This window comes from Empidonax traillii, unplaced genomic scaffold, assembly GCF_003031625.1.
Source record: "Empidonax traillii isolate 1590-97213 ecotype Southwest subspecies unplaced genomic scaffold, ASM303162v1 scaffold6:size4315531, whole genome shotgun sequence".
Lineage (NCBI taxonomy): Eukaryota > Metazoa > Chordata > Aves > Passeriformes > Tyrannidae > Empidonax > Empidonax traillii.
Window position 1 is genome coordinate 1,532,499 of NW_020955199.1, and position 6,009 is coordinate 1,538,507.

The following is a 6,009-nucleotide window of genomic DNA, read 5'->3' on the forward strand; positions in this document are numbered from 1 at the left end:
TTAGTATAAGAGACAAACATGAATGAAGGGAGAAAGAAGTAAACAAGTGTCAGAGGGGATAATGTAAAATAACATGGGTATGTCCAAGCTGATGGTGTAAGCTTGCAGGGAGATGGGTGGATATGAAACTCAGGCCGAGTAGTTATTTGTTCTACATAGTCAGAAAAAAAAAAAAAAAAGGATCATTTATCTGGCCTCTCATGTTCCAGCTGCACCTCCTGGTGCAGAGGAGGGACAGAGGCTCAGCCTGCCACACCACTGTATTTCACAGTGATAAAAGTTGGAAGTTATAGTTGAGGCTGTGAGGTTTTGGCTTGCCCTGTTTGGGCCGTATGTGAGCTGATCAGAGGCTGGTCATGAAACAGTCAAGGCAATGATAACTTCCCAGATGGTTGCCTGGAGAATTACATCCATGGCAGGCCTAAGTCAGCAATAACACTGGAATGGCACTGACCTACCGTACCCAATTGTTTATAGCAGGCTAAGTCTTTTTAACTGCTCAGATCTGAACACATACGGAGAAACAATTCATCCCCAACCCTGACAGCTTTATCTGATGCTTGTTGGAGGGATTTACAGAACTCCAAAATGTTCTGCAATAAATGGTTTGTCATTTGTGTGTATTAATACATTGGAATTGTTTTTTCGGGATCCTACCACCCAGTCATGATGTTAGATTTGCCCAAGATTATTATTTATAGCTTTCTTCTGTAAGATAAGGATGATCCCAAGTCATTGTGCACTGTTAGATTGTGAACGACATTATGCATTGAATCAGCTCCGTGAGAGGTACTTCAGGGAAGAGGGGGAGAGAGCTATGCCTTAGGCTGGGAATGCATGTGATGTATGGCTGATTGTGCAAGCTTTCCTCTTTCTGCCCCGTTCTTTTTCCCTTTCTTTTTCATCGGGCAGGAATCTTGTAGATGGGGGAAGCCCTGATGTACATGCTAGCATCCACTGTAACAGCAATAGTTTTCAATAATCAGACCAGATGAGCCTGGGGACACGAAGAAACTGCAATGGCTTTTCTTGCCCGGAACCGCTGTCCACCCTGGGCCAAAGTAAAACAACTGTCAAGTAATTGGTTTGGTCTGCATGCCAAACAGCTCCATCAACACTATGCTGCACTGCAGTCCTTGTAGCACAAAGGATCCTTTCACAAAGTTATTTACTTGCAGAGCTTAGGTCTCAGGTTCATTAGGGGCTTTTATTTGTTTTGTCGGTGACTGGTTTTTGTTGTTTGATTCCCAGCCTCCACAGGTCAGTTTCCCGTCTTTCCCTCAGATACACAGGTATTGCTTCAAAGCAGCTTTCTGTGTTTTAAAGTATTGACACTGAATCATGGGAACAACTACTTTGTTATTATTTTTCTTGCACTCAGAGATAATACATCAGGGCCTTTTAGTCTTCCAGTTCAGGTTTGCAAATGGTTGACTAGTACTTGATCTTAAAATACTTTCTGCATTTCTTTATCATAAAGTGAAAAAAAAAAAAAAAAAAAAAAAAAAAAAAAAAAAAAAAAAAAAAAAAAAAAAAAAAAAAAAAAAAAAAAAAAAAAAAAAAAAAAAAAAAAAAAAAAAAAAGAAAAGGAAAAAAAAGGAAACAAGTCAACTTGTCCCAGTACTTGGAAAAACTTAACAAGGATGTGCTTTAAGTATCCAGCCTGATCAGCCAACTACAGGCTTGAGCCAAGATTTTGGATGAAACTGTGATCTCACCAGACTAAGCAAGAGTTTTGCCATTAACTTCATTAGGACCAGAATTTCACCCTTTCACATTCTTGTTTGTCCAGTGCAAGATAGGGACTCTGTTTCTGGTTTAGATTTATGGAGCTCAGTTGTGTAATCCCTATTTAGCTATTGTATAACCTACTTGCCTTTATGCAACAGCACAAGGAATAGTGGAGAAAATAAGGACTCCCTTACTCTGTTTGTACAAATCACTCAAAACTCTGTCAAAAGGCTGGGGCTGTTAGTGAGGTTTCCATCTTCCTTTAGGCCTAGTTTGCCCTAAACAGCAGAGAGGTTCACAAATTACAGAATCACAGAATGTGCCAAGTTGGGAGGGACCCACAAGGATCATCAAGTCCAACTCTTAACCCTGCACAGGACCATTCCCAAGAGTCATAGCATATTTCCAAGAGTATCATCCCAACGCTTCTTGAACAAGGCTTGGTGCTGTGACCACTTCCCTGAGGAGCCTGTTCCAGTGCCCAGCCACCCTCTGGGTGGAGAACGTTTTTCTAATATCTAACCTAAACCTCCCCTGGCACAACTTCAGGACATTCCCACAGGTCCTGAACCTGATCACCACAGAGAAGAGATCAATGCCTGCCCCTTCTCTTCCCCTTCCCCTCACAAGGAATCTGTAACTGCAATGAGGTCTCCCCTCAGTCTCTTCTTCTCCAGGCTGAACACGCCAAGTGGCCTCAGCCACTCCTCATACGGCTTCTTCTCAAGGCCCTTCACCATCTCTGTTGCCCTCCTTTGGATGCTCTCTAAAAGCTTAATATCTTTCTTATATTGCAGTGCCCAAAACTGCACACAGTATTCAAAGTGAGGCCACACCAGTGCCAAGCAGAGTGGGACAATCCCCTCCCTCAACCAGCTGGCGATGCTTTGCCTGATGTCCCCCAGGACACGGTTGGCCCTCCTGGCTGCCAGGGCACTGCTGACTCATATTCCTTGCCATCTACCAGAACCCCCAGGTCTCTTCCCATGGCACTGCTTTCCAGCATCTCATTCCCAGTCTGTCCATATATCTCAGGTTGCCCCATTCCAGGTGCAGAATGTGGCATTTTCCCTTGTTGAACTTCATCTGCTAGGTGATTTCCCAGTCCTCTAATGTAGTCCTCCAGCAGCTCCTCCCAGTTTTATATCATCCACAAATGTGCTTAGTATCCCTTCCAGTCCTGTATCCAAGTCATTTATGAAGATGTTGAAGAGCACAGGGCCCAAGACTGAGCCCTGTGGAACCCCGCTAGTGACAGGTCACCAGTCTGATGTTACCCCATTCACTGTTACTCTCTGTGCTTGACCCATGAGCCAATTGCTCTCCCACTACGTGATGTGTTTATCCAGCTGTGTGCTGGGCATTTTGTCCGGAAGGAACCTGGGAGAGACAGTATTGAAAGCTTTACTGAAATCCAAACAGATTATATCACCCTGCTTTCCTTGATCAACTAGATGGGTGGCCTTGTCATAAAAGGAAATCAGGTTTGATAAGCAGGACATTCCTCTCATGAAGCCATGCTGGCTGTGACCAAAGACTGCATTGTCTTTCAGGCATCTTTCAATACGTTTAGAATAATATTCTCCATAACTTCACTTAGCATTGAAGTGATACTAACAGGTCTGTAATTTCTGGGGTCCTCCTTGTTGCCGTTCTTGAAATTAGTTTCTTCCACTTCTGTCACAGTTGAGACAGAAGACCAAGAGGATGCAGTTCAGTATAAAATTCTGAGTATAAAGTATAAATGATCCTGTTTCTCTTTAAAGTCTTCTGCATACTTTGTACCATGTTTTGCTATTTAAGGAGAGCATGTTGGATATACTCCATATCTTCAGATTGGAAGAAGAAGCATAGGTTGCTGAGCCTAAGTCTTCCACTCTTGCAGGAAGCCATGCAGTAGGAGTCAAGGATAGGAGCAATACGAACCTGAGACCTCATGCTACAGGGAAAACCCCAAAACTCACTAATACTTTAGCCCCTTCTATGTAAGGCACCAAACCCCATAAAAATTTCAGTCTGCCAGGGAAAAAGAGATGTGAAGAGTGTCAGCAGCATCCTAAGCCCCGAAAGGGAAACTACACTTGACAAAAATTCCTGAGAGATCCTAGGAAGTCAGTCACACCCAACATACAGCAGGAGCAATCCCCATCAATCTTTCCTCTGAAAATTACCAGTTGAGCTGGGAAACTGTATAACACTAGGTGGGCCTGAGCCAGCTGCACCAGCTGGAATTTGGTGATGCCCCTCAAAGCACAACTGACTGTGTCACCCGTCCTCAGTGCCTTAGAGCACAGCGGAAACTAAAGCTGACCCAGAGCCAAATCATGCAACAAGAGGGAAACCAAAAAGGTGGGTAATCAGTGCAAGTCCTGAAGAAAGACTTTAGTTAAATAAATTAATAAGGAGCAGCCTGCAAAACACTGACAGGCTTCTTCTCAAATGTCTCTCAGGTATACCACAGAATTGGATAGCATCAGTCTTGTGTTTCTGAAGCCTGAGTTTCTAACTCCTGAATCACTCCTGTCCTGTCACACAGCAGCTTCCACCAAAGTGGTTGCTGCAAATAAGTAGGATCCTGCTGCCAGCACTTGCCCCAAACAGCTGCACCATAGCCTCTCTCTCCTAACAGATGCATTTTTTTAAAAATTCAGCAATCTGAATTAACTCATGATCAGTATAAACCTACTTGATTACACTCTTCTCCTACCTCACAAATGTATTTAGAGAAAGTATTCTTGTCCTTTATCAGAGTCTTTTAGAGGGTTAAAGAAGGCACACTGTCAGGAACAAAAATTTCTTCATTTTTCTCCTCTTCACAGTAGCCTTCTCCCATGACTTTCAGTGTGTGAAAGAGCAGTTTTCATGTCTCTTCCTGGTACAGACATCACTAGAACTGTGAATAATATTTTCCAAATCAGATTTTGCCCATTCTTGGATTAGAGTACTTCCCAACCTCTAATGAAAACGTGCTGCACAGTACATTATAGAGTTTCATAGCCTGTGTCATTGGCACATGGTTACTGTATTGTCAGACAGTGCCTTGGGCCTCTCATCTTCCATTCCTTCCAAATGAAGAACATCCTTTTTTTTTTTTTTTTAAAGTTTTTGGTTTCAATCCCTCAGTAAATGCAGTTCATACTGGCACATTTTGTACCTCTAGTGATTGAGAAAGACTGTTGTTTCTCTTTTTTTTTTAACTTCTTTGGGGGCTGCCTTTTTTTTTTCCCTTGAAATTAAAATTTGGGTCTTGTCTAATTTGTTGATGAGTAGGGAAATAAAAAACCATAATCATGGTACCAAAAAGTAAACAGCTGAGGGAGTGCAAGTGGTTTGTAAGGAAGTTTCCTGAATTTTTGTAACTTTGTTTCTTAATGTTTTCCTGATAATTTCTATTTAATGTTAATGTTAAGTCAGTATTTTGGGAAAAGATGTCCTTTAAAAAATAGAGTAACTGTGCATTTTCAGTTAAAACAGGAGTTGTTATTGCACTTCTTAGCCTCCCAGGTAGACTTTCAGAAAAACTTAAGGGTTACACAATTTGCTATTCCAGGCCAATTTTAAAAATTCATAGATTCTGGACCTTCTTGCTACATAAAAAAGATCAAAACCCCTTTTGAGAAACCATTTTTATGCTTGTAAGTGTTACAGTCCTCAGCAAACAGTTCTGATTCTGATCTTCACTGTTCCTTATCAAGGCCAGAGTAGCAGTTTGAAGAACAGTGAAATAATATTAGTATTAAAGGAGTGAAATGGCAAAGAGCATCCTGGCTACTAGCCATAGCCTTTTCTTCCTGTGTGAACCTAATATTTTAGTGTGCTGTATTTCTGGCAACTGCATAATACACTTATCTGGTGATACTCTATATGAAACAATTTCTAAAAGGTAAGACTAGTAAAATAATCACCAGAGAGTGATCTCGCTTGAGCTATTTCCAGTACCAAATGTCTATTTGCAAAGAGAATTAATTCATGACAGCAAGAGGCTAAAAAAAGAAAAGGCTGGTTTATCATTATTTGGGCTGTAACTAGCCAGGCAAACACCATGATACAAATGTTTACAGTGAAGAACAACTGTCTGTCTGTTCTGAAAGGGCAATAGCAGCAAACACCTGCAGGTCTCAGCTGTCACTGCAGAGATGAATACCTGTGTGTGGGAGTTTGGAGGAGGCTACGCTAAAGAAAACAAGAAAGAGTTACTGGGAAGTCAACCAGCTTGTCAAGGCATCCTCGTAGGTGTGTGTATTGAATTGTCACAGTTTGAAGGCACAGTTTGAAGGC

General features: G+C 41.8%; 1 protein-coding gene across 2 annotated transcripts in view; it reads left to right on the forward strand.

The window, feature by feature from the left end:
* Positions 1-6,009, forward strand: part of NTRK2 (neurotrophic receptor tyrosine kinase 2) — a 205,347-nt gene that overhangs the window by 159,244 nt on the left and 40,094 nt on the right. The gene's annotated exons all lie outside the window — the stretch shown is intronic.